Below are 15449 nucleotides of genomic sequence, written 5' to 3' on the forward strand. Positions count from 1 at the left end.
GGGGGGGGGGAACGGGGAGGAGGAAAGCAGGATCTGCCACAACGGATTAATCACTGGGATTTTTCAGCATAAAGATGACGATGGCAACGCTCCGCAATACTACACTGTAAGATAAATGATCACTGAGCAAGGACCGTACGGAGGGGTTCACAGCCTTCAACACCACCCCGAACACGCTCACGACACCACGCAAATAATCTCTTTTCTATGGCTGCAATGAAATTTGGAAGGCTTTTGGTGTAAATAGCCAAACCAGCTCTAACCCAGCATCACGCTTGTGCACGCCGCAGCGTATGGGACCTCCGACCCCTGTTGGCAGCGTGCATGAAGCCAGATCCTCACCACAAAGTGTTATTTTAAGCAAGACTTTTTTACATCCCTCCGACTCCTATGCGGGACCCCTGCTTAATTAATGCCTAAAAAATAATGCCTGCATGCAAATTATTTTCTGCGGCGTCGCAGAAAGCAGCCGACTTTTAACGACGCTTTCAAGACCAGCACGTTGCTGTTAACCAGCGAGCGTCTATCAAACCAGCAGTGATCCAAAGTGGGCGCCAAGGAAGGGTGCATTAAGTCAACCGGTCAATGTTGAACAAACAAAAAGCCGGGAAGTTAACTCCGGTAACTTAAAGAGCTTCTGGTGATTCGGAATAAAAATTAGAATAAAAGAAATTCAAATAAACCCTGATGTCTTCTGACGCCATGTGAACCTCATGACATTCAATGAGGGCAAAGTCCTCAGGTGAGGGCAATCCCCAGTATGAGTACCTTCTGGGGGACGAAATGATGGAGAACAGCCCTGCAGAGAAGAATTTTGGGATATTGGTGGGTGAAGAACTGGACATGAGCTGGTAATGTGCGCTGGCAGCCCAGAAAGCCCCCGGCATCCCGGGCTGCATCCCCAGCAGCGTGGCCAGCAGGGCGAGGGAGGGGATTGTGCCCCTCTGCTGCGCTCTGCTCTGGGGAGACCCCCCTGCAGTGCTGCCTCCAGCTCGGGGGCCTCAGCACAGGAGAGACATGGACCTGCTGGAGCGGGGCCAGAGGAGGCCACCAAGATGCTGCGAGGGCTGGAGCCCCTCTGCTGGGAGGACAGGCTGGGAGAGTTGGGGGGGGTCAGCCTGGGGAAAAGAAGGCTCCGCGCAGACCTCAGAGCCCCTTCCAGTGCCTAAAGGGGCTCCAGGAGAGCTGGGGAGGGACTCTGCATCAGGGAGGGGAGCCATGGGACGAGGGGGAACGGTTTGACACTGAAAGAGGCTGCCCCATCCCTGGAGGTGTTCAAGGCCAGGTTGGACGGGGCTTGGAGCAACCTGGTTTGTAGAAGATGTCCCTGCTCATGGCACAGGGGTTGGACTAGATGGCCTTTAATTGTTCCTTCCAACCCAAACTATTCTATGATTCAATGACCAGAGGAATTGCAGACACCCCTTGTTTTAGAGATGAGGCAAAAAGAGAGCGAAAAGACGGAAAGCCAATGGGTTTTCATCGCTGTTTCCCCATCCTGGGACTTTTTGGATCAGACTAAATTCTTCAGGTCTGTACCATCACATGGGTTTTTAAAGCTCTTTGCAAGGTTTAGCTCAAATTATAATTATTATTGCTCGCCAATACCACCAAAGTTGGAGCGTTTTGCTTCCGAGAACTGTATTTAGGAGTGCCAGATGGGAACAACAAAGGACAGACATGAAGACCCCTGTAGAACACTGCACAAATGCAATGAAATCCCAGTTACCATGAGGACTGGCCAACCCTCCGGCCAACTACAAGACCTCCTTGTACCCCAGGAGGCATGGACACAGCCAGCCTCTCACGGAGATGGCATCAACCACGTACCCAAACCAGCTCTTCCGCACCAGGGAAGGAATGAGAGCCGCAACCGCACATCCTCCCACAACGGCACCACCACGAGTTGACCCCTTCCCTCCGCCACTCCGACCTTATATTAAGCTGGGAATTTGTTGAATACATTATTAACTTATTTTTTTACCCCTGCGCAAGCTCTAGCTGCCACTAATCAACACAGAACCTCATCAAACTCCCGCCTGACATCGTTCCCCCCCCTGTTCACGCTTGCACGAGGAATAGAAGTCCCAAATTGTTGCGGTTTGCAGGCGTCCCCCCCCCTCTCCTCCTCACACAGGCAGACTGGCACCTGGTAAACTCTATTCCCCGGCGGTAATTGGATGGTGTATTCATGCCGGAGCAGCTCTTCTGAAAGTGCCTGCGTGCACGGCTCCAGCATTAACCACCTCCTGAAAGAGACTCTCCGAAGAGCTCAGTTTTCTATTATTACTTGCTAGCTGAGGGGTTTTGTGTAGATAATCATGTTATTTAGATAGGATGTTGGTTTAATTCCCTTCATTACAGGCTCCCAGGGTTGTAATTTTTTTTCTCCGCATGATGTATTCCCCGTGGCACATTTCACTCAAATCAAACACTTTACGCTTTTATTACAAACAATACCCCAGCGTCCCCCGTTATCAGCCCAGCGCACACATGCACACTCCTCGCAGAGATCCAGAGGTCAGTTCTAATGACTAATCGATCTCATTAGCTTTCCTAATTAAAAACTTTACTACCGCAATGGAAGACAAACTACAAAAAAACTGCTTGCATCATATTTGAATGGGATATGAGCATCATTTATCAGCCGGGGCTCGCAGCCCGCACCCAGCGCAACGGGCCGCGCGCTGCTGAGGTTGGTGCTTTCTTCGGAGCCGTGCATCCCCCGGGCACCGCTCGCATCGACCATGCCCACCGAAAAAATCCCGGTACAAACTCCAGCGTTGACCTTGAGATGGGCAATTTGTGGTCAAAACTTCTTGCCACGGCGCCCCGAGCAGACAGGATCTGGGAACCACCAGCGCATGCATCCCTTAAGGGAAGGGGATGAATGAAATAGAGAATCACAGAATGGTCAGGGTAGGAAGGGACCTTCAGAGATCATCAAATCCAACCCCCTGCTAGAGCAGGGTCACCTACAGCAGTTGCACAGGAACACATCCAGGTGGGTTTGGAACCTCTCCAGAGAAGGAGACTCCCCCGCCTCGCTGGGCAGCCGGTGTCAGTGCTCTGCCACCCTCACAGGAAAGAAGTTTTTCCTCATGTTGAGATGGAATTTTCCGTGTTCCAGTTTGTGTCCGTTGCCCCTTGTCCTGTCGCTGAACACCACTGAAAAGACTCTGGCCCCATCCTCTTGCCACCCGCCCTTTAGATATCGACATATTGATATATTATCTATTGATAGATACTGATATAGGGCCACGAAGATGCTGTGAGGGCTGGAGCACCTCTCCTGTGAGGAGAGGCTGAGAGAGTTGGGGCTGTTCAGCCTGGGGAAGAGAAGGCTCCGGGGAGACCTTATTGTGGCCTTCCAGTCCCTAAAGGGGGCCTACAGGAGAGCTGGGGAAGGACTTTTTACAAGGGCATGTAGTGATAGGACGAGGGGGAATGGCTTCGAACTGGAAGAGGGGAGATTTAGGTGAGATATTAGGAAAAAAATTTTCACTCTGAGGGTGGTGAGACACTGGAACAGGTTGCCCAGAGAAGCTGTGGCTGCCCCATCCCTGGAGGTGTTCAAGGCCAGGCTGGATGGGGCTTGGAGCAACCTGGGCTGGTGGGAGGTGCCCCTGCCCACATCAGGGGAGTTGGAACTGGATGATCTTCAAGTTCTCTTCCAACCTAAATCATTCTATGGTTCTATGATAAGCATTGAGGAGATCCCCTCTCAGCCTTCTGTTCTCCAGGCTGAACAGCCCAGGGGCTCTCAGCCTGTCCTCATCCGAGAGATGCTCCAGTGCCCTGAGAGTCTTCCTAGCCTCCTCTGGACCCTCTCCAGCAGTTCCCTGTCTTTCTTGACCTGGGGAGCCCAGCACTGGACACAGTTCTCCAGCTGTGGCCTCACCAGGGCAGAGCAGAGGGGGAGGAAAAGACGGTTAAGAGGATCCTTATTTCTGCTCTTGTTTTGCTATGAGAGGCACCGGGAACCGACCCCTGGAGAAGCTGAGCCAGGGAGGGCAAAACCAGGGCTGGCTCCTGAGACGTCTGCGGGAGAGCCAGAAATGACAGAAGGTTTCACTCACTTTCTGGCATCCTTAAAACATCCAAGCACCGCCGCACCTAAAAGTTTTATATTCTCCAACCATTGCAAATTGCCTCTTCTTTTCTATTCTGCGTCTCCCCCAAAAGAAGGAAGTTTTAACATTTGAAAGTGATCGCTTTTTTCCAACTCCAATTCCAAGTGGAGAATTAAGATCACCTTCAAGGAAGTTTCAACAAAAAAAGTAAAACCTTTTGTAAAAACATGTATTTACCCCCATGGTAAGAAAAACAGGGAGGGAAGACATCGACCTGCTGATATTTACTCCCAATCAACAATCATTAAATCTGAATCCTCCAATTCTGCCAAAAAAATGAGCAGAGGGGAGGCTGATATTAGCTAAATTTCCCAGTTTCTCAATCAAATCAGGTCCAAGAGTCTCAGGCTGGCCCATAGGCAGTGAGGAATGCTGCACCCTCAGCCATTTCTTTCTGCGTGACTGTGCCGTTACAGCAGTTCTCCAGGGATGGGCCAGCATCGTCAGCCAGCCAAGCCCTAACGAGGAAGCGTGCGAGTCCCACCCAGCAAGAGGAAGATGATGCTGCTGCTCGGGGTGGTTTAGGGAAACTGCGATATTGGGGGAGTAAATCCTGTCCACCCACTGCTGGGAAAAAGAAATTTCAATAAGCAAGGCTAATTTCAGGAGCAGAGATTCCCAAATTCATGAGATTATTGCTGCTTTTGGAAAAGGATGTGGGACAGAGAAAGCTTCCCATATGAGCACAGGAATTAGAAAAAAAAATATTAAAGTAATCAGTGCTGCGGACCATGACGTGACCCGAAACTCGACCAGGTCTCCTCATCTCCATCACCAATCACCATGAGCGTGTCCCTGTGTGTGAGCATCCACCGGGGCACGCCGCACACCGGCAGCTGGGTGCCGAGCTGCGGTTAAATTCCCCTGCGAGGCAAGCCAGAGAAGCAGTGAGTGACAGGTACATTGATCTTCCAGAGCTTGGAAGTGAGATGAGAGCGGACACAAATGCAAATCGGGGAGCAGAAGCTGTACCTTTGATCCGGTGCCGGTATTGTCCCCAGCTCCAGAGGAAACCTCAGGGATGTGAAGCAATGCAGTGAGGCCACCCTAAGGGGCCCTATTAACTCATTCTTGATGAGTCCACTAAGAATAAAGCAAAGCAGAGGCCAAAAACTTTCCGTTAAAACTGAATTGCTTTTTCAAAGACAGCCATTAGGAAGAAAAATAAAGGGCTAAGGACGATTAGTCCATGTGCAAAGGATGCCACCAGCACCCCGTAACTCCTAATACAGGCTCTGATGGTAGGAAAGATTTAAAAAACATGCACTCGAAACCAAAAGCAGCTCCAAAAAAGAACTGAAAATCTCTGCCGAAGGCTAATCTGAAAGCAAACATGAAGATGAATCCCACAAACATCCTTCACCGCGGGATTTACTCCAGGCCTGGAAGTAAAGAATCAGCAAAAACCACCTTTATCTCTTCCCCAGCTCCCAAAACGAAGCTGCCGTTCACCTGCTGCTACTCAAAGCAAAACCGCGCTGCAGCAGCAGGAAAATCACCCGCATGGGGTGATGCTCCGGGACGGTACGGAGCCAAACCTCTCTCCTTTCTGCAAAGCCCCAGCAAGACCGTGTCCCAATTTGATAACCTTCTACGATAAGGTCACCCACCTCGTGGAGGAAGGGAAGGTGGGGGATGTAGTTTTTCTGGATTTTAGTGAGGTTTTTGATACTGTCTTTCATAGCATCCTTCTGGACAAGTTGGCCAACTGTGAGAGGAGTGGGTTCACGGTGTCCTGGGTGAAGAACTGGAAGGAGCTGTTGACTCTCTCAAGGGCAAAGAGGCTTCGCAGAGGGTTCTAGATAGACTGGAGCGTTGGGTAACCATCAATGGCATGAAATGTAACAAAAATGTTGGATTCTGCACCTGGGACAGAGTAACACTGGACACAAGCACAGATTGGGAGAGGAGTGGTTGGAGAAAGTCCCTGAAGAAAGGGATCTGGGGGTGCTGGCTGACAGCAGCCTTAATGAGAGTCAGTCGTGTGCCCCAGCAGCCACGAGGGCAAACCGCATTCTGGGCGGCATCAAACACAGTATAACCAACCGGTCAAGAGAGGGGATTATCCCGCTGTATTGATAAGGAAGAAGGAGGAAGAAGAAGGAGCAAGAAGAGTTCCTGTTGGAACGGACCTACAACGATAAGTGTGGTCAGCGGGATGAAGGAGGGGATTCTGCCACAGCTCGGGGGCCTCAGCACAGGAGAGACATGGACATGGTGGAGCGGGTCCAGAGGAGGCCACCAAGATGCTGCGAGGGCTGGAGCCCCTCTGCTGGGAGGACAGGCTGGGAGAGTTGGGGGGGTTCAGCCTGGACAAAGAAGGCGAAAAAGGGGAGACCTCAGAGCCCCTTCCAGTGCCTAAAGGGGCTCCAGGAGAGCTGGGGAGGGACTCTGGATCAGGGAGGGGAGCGATGGGACGAACCGCATCTGGAGTACTGCATCCAGTTCTGGGCTCCCCAGTTCAAGAAGGACAGGGAACTGCTGGAGAGGGTCCAGCACAGGGCAACGAAGATGATTAGGGGATTGGAACATCTCTCCTATGGAGAAAGGCTTAGGGACTTGGGTCTCTTTAGTCTAGAGAAAAGAAGATTGAGGGGGGATCTTATTAATACTTACAAATACTTAATGGGAGGATGCCAGGGGGATGGGAGTAGTCTTTTTTCAGTGGCGCCCAGTGATAGGACGAGGGGTAATGGGCATAAACTTGAACATAGGAAGTTCCATCTTAACATGAGAAGGAACTTCTTTACTTTGAGGGTAGTGGAGCACTGGAACAGGCTGCCCAGAGAGGTGGTGGAGTCTCCCACTCTGGAGACATTCAAAACCCGCCTGGACGCTGTCCTGTGCAACCTGTTGTAGGTGACCCTGCTCTGGTGGGGGGGTTGGACTAGATGATCTCCAGAGGTCCCTTCCAACCCTGACCATTCTGGGATTCTGTGATTCTCTGATTCTGTGATTCTGTGACCCCAAAACCCCGTCATCCACTTCTCTTCTCCAGGTGCATAAAGCTGTTGCAGCAGGAGGGGAGGGGGTGCACCCTCGCCATCCGAGCTTCCCACGGGGCTTTTGCTGGTGAGGTTGCTCCTGGCTGCAAACCCCTCTTCTGACACCAAATTTGCCCTCTCATGCTGGTGCAGGCTCACCGTGGTGGTGATGAAAGGACAAAGGTGATGCTTTGGATTTTCCCTGTTTTTTCTCTTTGTCTTCACGTGCTGTCATGCCGAGAAGCAGTGGTTTGGTGGATATCACAGCTCCAGTATCTGAGGTCTATCTGTGTGGCTGCTCTGCTCCCGGCAGCCAGCTCGATTAAATTAGTTCCTTGCCCAGCGTATCCAGGGAAGCTGCTTGAGATCCCTTCTGAGGCCGTTCTTGATGGCATGGCAAGTTCCTGAGGTTTTTTTCAGCTCTACAAAACACCTTGTGGGGACGTGGAGGGAGGGCACTGGGCTCAGTGGGGCAGTGACAACCTTGGCGAGTCCTTGGCTTGCAATATGGATGAGAGAATTTCTCTCTTCCCTGGCACGCTCTTGTTAAACTGCTTTTTGGTAGCGCTGCATGTGCCTCCGGTTTACATGCCCTTCGACAGTTTTGGGGCCAGACTGCTGCAACCAGCTCCTTGCATGCTTGAGAAGTTTCCTGCCTCCGTCATGGTTGTAAAATTTCCTTTTCTCCTAATAGTCCTTGATAACTTTAGCTGCACGTTTCCATTTCCCATGTATTTCAGCTATAGGCAGAGGTCTGTCCACAGGTCTCACACCCACGCAAGGAGCACCTTGCACTCATAGAATCACAGAATGGGTTGGTAGGGACCTTAAAAACCATCTAGTCCAACCCTCTGCCATGGGCAGGGACATCTTCCACTAGACCAGGTTGCTCAGAGCCCCGTCCAACCTGGCCTTCAACACCTCCAGGGATGGGGCAGCCACAGCTTTTCGGGGCAACCTGCACCAGGGGTTCACCACCATCACAGTCAAGAATTTCTTCTTAAGTTCTCATCTAAATCTCCGCTCTTTCAGTATAAAACCATTCCCCCTCTTCCCATTGCTCCCTTCCCTGATCAAGAGTCCCTTCCCCAGCTTTCCCGGAGCCCCTCTGCGCACCGGAAAGGGCTCTCAAGTCTCCCTGGAGTCTTCTCTTCTCCAGGTTTTTCTTTTGTTAAGCCGGGCAGCAGCTTCACCTTGTTCCAATATTGGACCTGTGCACAGTAATAGGGATTTTGCAAACAGCCCTTGAAGTGTAACGTGCTGATCCAGACACTGCAGACCATGCTGTGCTTGCACAATCTGCCGGTCCCACGCTGCGGCCGTCACATACGGGGCCGCCGAGGATGCACTAGGAGCATCACAAAAAATAACGCTGATGCCAGGTGCCGATAAAATAGTCATGCAATAGTCATGGACTAAAATAGTCCACGGCATCCTTCCTGAAACTAGGAGGGTGAACTACCCTGGTATGGACAGAGGGATGTAAAGAAACACTCATCGTCCTTTGCCAAACGTTGCTTTCTTGGAGAGACTTCTGCTCGCCGTTGGGTGCACAACCCCAACACCCAAAGTTCCTGGGGATACCCCCATCCCCAACACCACGTGGTTCCCTGGGTGAGAAATACTGCGGATGGGAAGAACGCAGCAAACTGAGGAAAAAAAAATGAGAGAGACAGAGAGAAGATGGGCTAAAGCAAGGGGGCAGCAGCTGGGTTTGAGGCCCGGACACGGGAGCAAAGACCATATAATAGCAATTACGCTGAATCATAGAATGGTTTAGGTTGGAAAGGACCTTGAAGATCATCGAGTTCCAACCCCCATGCCATAGACAGGGACACCTCCCACTAGACCAGGTTGCCCAAGGCCATGTGAAAAGAAAAAGGAAGGGTCCCAGCAGTTAAAACTGAAGAGTCACGAAAAGCCAGCAAAGCTCTGCCTCCAATGGCCTTAAACAAAAAAACCCTGTGCAGTTCCAGAAGAGGTTGCAGACCTCTTCAATTCCTGTATGGACCTTTCAAGAGTCATATTAACGGATCAGGTATCAAATGACCTTGAAACGAGAATACAAACCTGTGGGTGGACCTGACTAAAGTTTCCTCACGGCTCCTACACCCAAAAAAGCAAATAATTTTGGTGTTTCCCATTACACCAGAAGCACCTGCAAAACATCAGCCCTGAGCCGCGCGGCCGCGATGCCTTTTGTTCTGGCTACCAACTTGGCCAAGTCCCTAGAGTTAACAAAAGGATTTGGGATTACTGTAATACTGTTACGAATTTAGTGTGAAAGCAGACACCAGTATTACGGGATGATTATCACAGAGCGTGTTCAATATGTTCACACAGAATGGCACAGCAAGAGGTTAATTATATTGCTACTGGAATCAGCTTCCAAAAGGACCATCCCTCGGTTTAAGAGGGGAATTTAATTTTCACACTCATTCAGTTCTGAGCTCTTTCAAGAGCGACGGCTATTTATGCCAGAATGTAAACGATGGTTTATGATCATGAACTGCTGCTTAATAGGAAATAAATCCAATTGATCAAAAGTGCTTTACCTGTGACCCCAAGCAAGACTGCTGTTCAGGCTGTAATATTCACAGAGGACAACAGAAGCGCGGGCTCTGCAGCTGAAACGTTTTAGCGGTCTCCAAACCCGGCGCAATATTTGCTTAGCACGGCAGCCGCTTTCAGCTGAGAACATTTGGGGAATTAATACCAAATCTGCTTTGCTAATTCCTTTCCGCTGTACGGACCGCAGGCAAAGATGAAGTTAACGTAACCCATCAGGCACGACAGCGCGTTGGTGCCGTGGCACTTACTAGAGATCAACTGTGAGGAAATACCCATTTTAGCAGGCAAAGTATTAAAATCCTCATATGCTGTTCCAATGAATCGCATGTTTCTGGGTACGCACCTGAAATTCCTGGTTTTAAGCAAAAAAAAAACCAACCCAAGACTTTTGTTTGCTGGAAATATGGAGTGCGAGCAATGGGGAAAGCATTGCCCAGCTTCAAGGGAAACATCAAGTGATGCCACCAGCAGGGCGAGGGGGGATTGTGCCCCTCTGCTGCGCTCTGCTCTGGGGAGCCCCCCCTGCAGTGCTGCCTCCAGCTCGGGGGCCTCAGCACAGGAGAGACATGGACCTGCTGGAGCGGGGCCAGAGGAGGCCACCGAGATGCTGGGAGGGCTGGAGCCCCTCTGCTGGGAGGACAGGCTGGGAGAGTTGGGGGGGTTCAGCCTGGACAAGAGAAGGCTCCGCAGAGACCTCAGAGCCCCTTCCAGTGCCTAAAGGGGCTCCAGGAGAGCTGGGGAGGGACTCTGCATCAGGGAGGGGAGCCATGGGACGAGGGGGAACGGTTTGACACTGAAAGAGGGGAGATTTCGATGAGGTATGAGGAAGAAATTATTGCCTGTGAAGGTGGTGAGCCGCTGCCGCAGGTTGCCCAAAGAAGCTGTGGCTGCCCCATTCCTGGAGGTGTTCAAGGCCAGGTTGGACGGGGCTCTGAGCAACCTGGGCTGGTGGGAGGTGTCCCTGCCCATGGCAGGCAGTTGGACTGGAAGATTTTTGAAGGTCCCTTCCAACCCAACCCATTCTATGGTTTGATGATTATCAAAAACTCAGCAAGGCAAAGTAAATCAGCACCTGAGAAGTCTAGGGGAAGCCTCGAGGAAACTTGCTTCCAGAAAAGAAACATTTCGACATGGAAATACCACTGCATGTGGTTAAAGGAGAACTTATTAAAAGTTACGTTCCAGCTTAGACCCAACGAGGTCTCACTCCCATCCTGTCATCCAAGACAAGCTCAAGGTCTCAGGACACAAACCTATGTCCTCTTGCTTTGGAGATGGCAAATAGAAACAACCAAATCTTACCAAGCTTTCACAAAAAGCTTATTTTCATATTAGGACAACTTTAATCTCCCTATTCATCAGACTGACTGTTTCTTCCTTCTCAAGTCATGGTCACAACCATGTCCATCTTCCTGAGAAAGGCCGCACTGCTCAATCAAAGGTATTCATTACGAAGTTTACACAAACCAGAGAAAAACCTCATTTTCCCAGCTGCAAGGCGCAGAGCAAGCAACACCACTTCCCGAAAATCAACTTCAGTTAGGAGCTCTTCATCCAGATTTTTTGGGAATGGTTCAGAGCGCTTCGCTGTGAGGACTGGCAAAGCAGAGCGGCACGGACTGAATCCTCAGCGCTGTTTTTAGGAGCCACCACGAGCCCTCCCGCCAGCCAAACCAGCAACGCCACAAAATCCCAACAAGCCAGAACCTTTCTGCTCGCGGCTCCGTGCGTACCATTCCCCTGGACCACACGGGCTGGGGAAATTTGATTTTATTTTTTATCATACTAAATTAGGCATTTAAATCTTGCACGTAGTGCTGAAGATTCATGATGTATGTCTCCCAGTCCTGGGAAGGCTAACACTGATTTAATACACGTAGATCTTTACCGATGATTGGTAGTCCATTACACACCGATCGTCAGCACGTTATACATCACCGGCTGCGCTCCCCTTCCTCCAGCCGGCAGGAAACCATCCAGTTGCTCTCAGGGTAGTAAGGATTAACTTTTCCAGTTGAACTACAGCGGGGCAGGACTGGGACAAGGCCATGTGCCGTGGCATCTCCATTCCGGAAAGATAATGGCAGCTCCACGAGGACCATTATCACGCTGAAGCCTGAGTTAAGCGTGGCGAGATGGAAATCACTTTCCAGAGTCCGGCCATGCTTCCGGACCCACCGATCACTTCTTCCACGGCTTCCTGGCTCCTTGGGATGCTCAGTGATTTTCAAACGAATTTTGGCCGCAGCCAGATTTGCAAACACTGCATCAGTCATGGCAAATAGGTGACAGCTACAGCAACTGTCAGACAGCAAGTAATAAAATATATTCCCCACGATGGCTACTTGTGTGGTCCCAAGTGGCTCCCAACTCTGCATTTTTCAGAACAACACCAGCACCTGAAGGCAGGCGATTTGGGAAACCACAAGGAATAATGGGCAGAACAGAGCTCTACAATTTTAATTTCAATATTTAAACTGCAAGAAAAACCCTGGCAAACATCAAGGTTTATTCTCTCCTTTCACAAAACAGAAAGAGAGGCAGAGACGGACGGACTCCAACAAGGTTCTGCTGGGAACAGGAGGACACATCACCTATCACCCACCTCCCAGTAACCTAAGTGGGTCCCAAAACCACCCTCCCACTCTAAGCAGCTGGTAGGTTGGTCGAACCCATCCCAGGGTCCATCCGCCAGTACCCGGCTTCACTGCATCCCCATCCCCGTTGCCTGAAAGGCCCCGGGGTGGCCCTGTCCCAACGCCGTGGGAGCTGATGAACCTGCTAATGATGGGGAGAGACCACGTTATCCACCTCACCGGCGAGAGGCGGTCACGCTTAATGCACTAAACACGCTTTTCCCGGCTACAGCCCACGTTGAAGAGCCTGAATGGATCTCCGGAGCATTGGACCTTGTTCAAACACAACCCTTATTATTATAACAAAAGAGGGTGGTGGTTTTTTTTTTTTTTCCCCTTCCTTCAGTGAATGATTATTAATGTGTTTCCAGGAGCCGGGTCCATTTCTCTAAATGAGAGCGGGATGGCAGGAGGAAGGCTGATAAATGCCCTCCTCCCCCCGGCCTCACGGCAGGAGCTGCCAGGGGTTCTCGTTCTAACAAGCTGCAGATGGAAGACGACTGGAATAACAAAGTATGAATTTTTATGAGTCTAATAAATCACTCCACTTTTCCTGCTCTTGATCGTTTTCAGCACTTCAGACACTAGAAAAACCCCGGCTATAATCAAATGGGTTCACGGATCTCATGTTAACGCCTCGCCGTGGCACTGAGAGAGGTGGCTCTGCCTCGGGAAACGACACGGAGCACGTGTCAGGCTGGAAATCCATTTGCATTCCTGTTTTAGGACTGACTTAATTTATTTTTTTTTTTTTAATTTAACAGGGAGCAATTTGAATCTGTTAGGTATCCCCCCACGCTCAAAGCCACTTATCAAACTGAAGGCCTCCCGGCTTTACCTTTAAGAAGACCCCGACCTGACTCCGGCATCAGCAGAAAAACTTGTATGAACTCTGTAAGAACATAGGAAAACTTTGCAGGCAGCAGGTTTATTAAGATCCTTTTAATTCTCCGCTTTACACTTCTGTATAAAACAGGCAATGGACAGGCTCCAAGTCCATCCGAACAAGAAACATTAAGGTTTCAACTTCAAGTTGCAACCACTGAGTACGTACACGCGCATTTGCCGAGGGAAATACCTGCCAAAAGGCCTGAGGAGCACCATGTCGATGGAAAGAAAGAATCAAGACTTTGCTCTCCTTACCAAAAAACTACTCTTGAAACCTCCAGGACAGTGACCGGCGGAGGAGAACAGAGCCAAAGTCAGAGACACCGCAATGTGTTTAAGCAGAAGAGAACATGACCATTGCTCCCCACTGGTCTGCGATGAGACCAAGCACAGGAATTGTCACCTGCAGCTCCAGCAGCTTCGAAGCCTGCAAAAAACCCACCCTGGTAACGGGGGCAGCTCTCCCAGTCCCCGTGCTGACATCAGGCCTCCATCCCACCCCACCAGCGAAGCACCACCATCCCCAGCCTTGCCGCTTTACCTTCCCGAAGGACGGAGGCCAAGTTAGGCTGGGAAACCTGTTGTTTCCGTCATCCTCATCCTGCCCCCGGTCTTTAATCCATTCAATACGTTTTTCCCCGCTTTTCATTTGCTTTTCCAGCACAGCACTGAATCAGGGAGGGAATTCATCTTTGACAAACATTTACCGATTATCAAATCACAACTGCAGGCGCAGACAGGGGCAATAAGTCACTTTAAGCAGCCGTCCGTATTGCAGGCTGAGGAGTTTGGGCAGCTCCTCGATGACAAATAACTCCTGTCAAAGCCGCGTGTTCCCTGGCGCTCCGAACCCGTGTTCTCTGTTGTTCCACGCTACCTGGTGTTTAATGACAACACTGTCAGACTAAGACGAAGCCTCTGCGCTGCGGACTGTCAAAGCCCTATTAGAGGAAAGATTGAGACCCTACTCTTCTTAAACTCACTCAAGCAACACAACCCGCTAGTTTTTATAATTATGGTACGAGAGCCATCGATCGCGCGCTGACACCTAACCTATCCGTATGAAATGGGAGTAGTTTGCCGGGTGACAGTTGCTATAGATTATTGTGGGTGGGTTGGTTGGGTTTTTTCTTCCCTCCCCCCTTTTATCCATCGCTCTACAAAGCCTAGAATGGATAGGAAGGAAGAAGAGGAACGCGTGCACCTTCGTTTAGGCGCCTTTTCTATCCCAGCTCTTTACCTTCAAAGCAACTTCTGGAAGTTTTTCACTTGCGGGACACTCCCGGTTGGGAAAACCAACCGGCTTCCTCTGATTCGCCCGTCTCCAAGCACGAGCTGTACTTGGATCACCCCGACAAGCATCTAACATCAGGACCATGCTTCGGGAGCACATCCTCTCATGGAAATGCTCACGTAGACAGCTCAGGGAATTATGTCGGAAAGAAATCACCAAACGCTGATCCTGGAGGAAGGCAGCAGCCCAAGGCACCCTCGACATGCAGGACTGCCGGCTCGGCGTGGGTTTATCCATATGGATTCCCTCCCTTCCTTCCCAGGGCATGTGGGGACAGATGATCCGTTGAGCCATGCTCCAGCTGAACGGCGGGTCAAAGCTCAGTATTTATGGAGAGAAGCAGAAAACTGAGCATCTCCAGCTGCAGTGGCATAATGGAGGAAGAAGCCATGCCCACCTGATGCTGTTGCACTGCTTTTCAGGATCCTCCTAAAAAAACCCCATGGAGATAAGACATAAGCATGTGCATGCAGGCGTCTACTGCTGTAGGCAACCAACAAACCAAACGCCAAGCAACGATACGGAAATCACACAGCAGACAAGGCCAGGGCAGCTCTGGATGCAAGAGAAGTCACAATTTTAAAGCCATCATCCTCAGAAGAGACCCGTGCTGTCCAGATGAAGGAACCAGCCCTGGGCTGTGCTGGAGAGGACACTCACCAGGCTCTATCTGACCTACACCACTCTTCAAAGCTTCACGTAATATTGTGAATTCAATGAAAAGCTAAAGACTTGTGTTACGAGTATATGCACAGGTACCGAATGTTTTAATTAGTAAAGCAACTGATTTCAATATAAGTGGTCACATGGCTGGACTGGATGATCTTAAAGGTGTTTTCCAACCATAACGATTCCATGATTCTATGTACACAGCAACGTCTCGAATCCCAATAGCACAAAGGGGTCCAAGATAGAACCAGTCCCTAAAGAGGCTACAGGAGAG

At 50.4% G+C, this 15449-nt stretch overlaps 1 protein-coding gene across 1 annotated transcript in view; it reads right to left on the reverse strand.

The window, feature by feature from the left end:
* Nucleotides 1–15449, reverse strand: part of ZC3H3 (zinc finger CCCH-type containing 3) — a 194839-nt gene that overhangs the window by 112384 nt on the left and 67006 nt on the right. The gene's annotated exons all lie outside the window — the stretch shown is intronic.

The sequence above is a fragment of the Charadrius vociferus genome, unplaced genomic scaffold (genome assembly GCF_000708025.1).
Source record: "Charadrius vociferus isolate BGI_N301 unplaced genomic scaffold, ASM70802v2 scaffold393, whole genome shotgun sequence".
Classification (NCBI taxonomy): Eukaryota; Metazoa; Chordata; class Aves; order Charadriiformes; family Charadriidae; genus Charadrius; species Charadrius vociferus.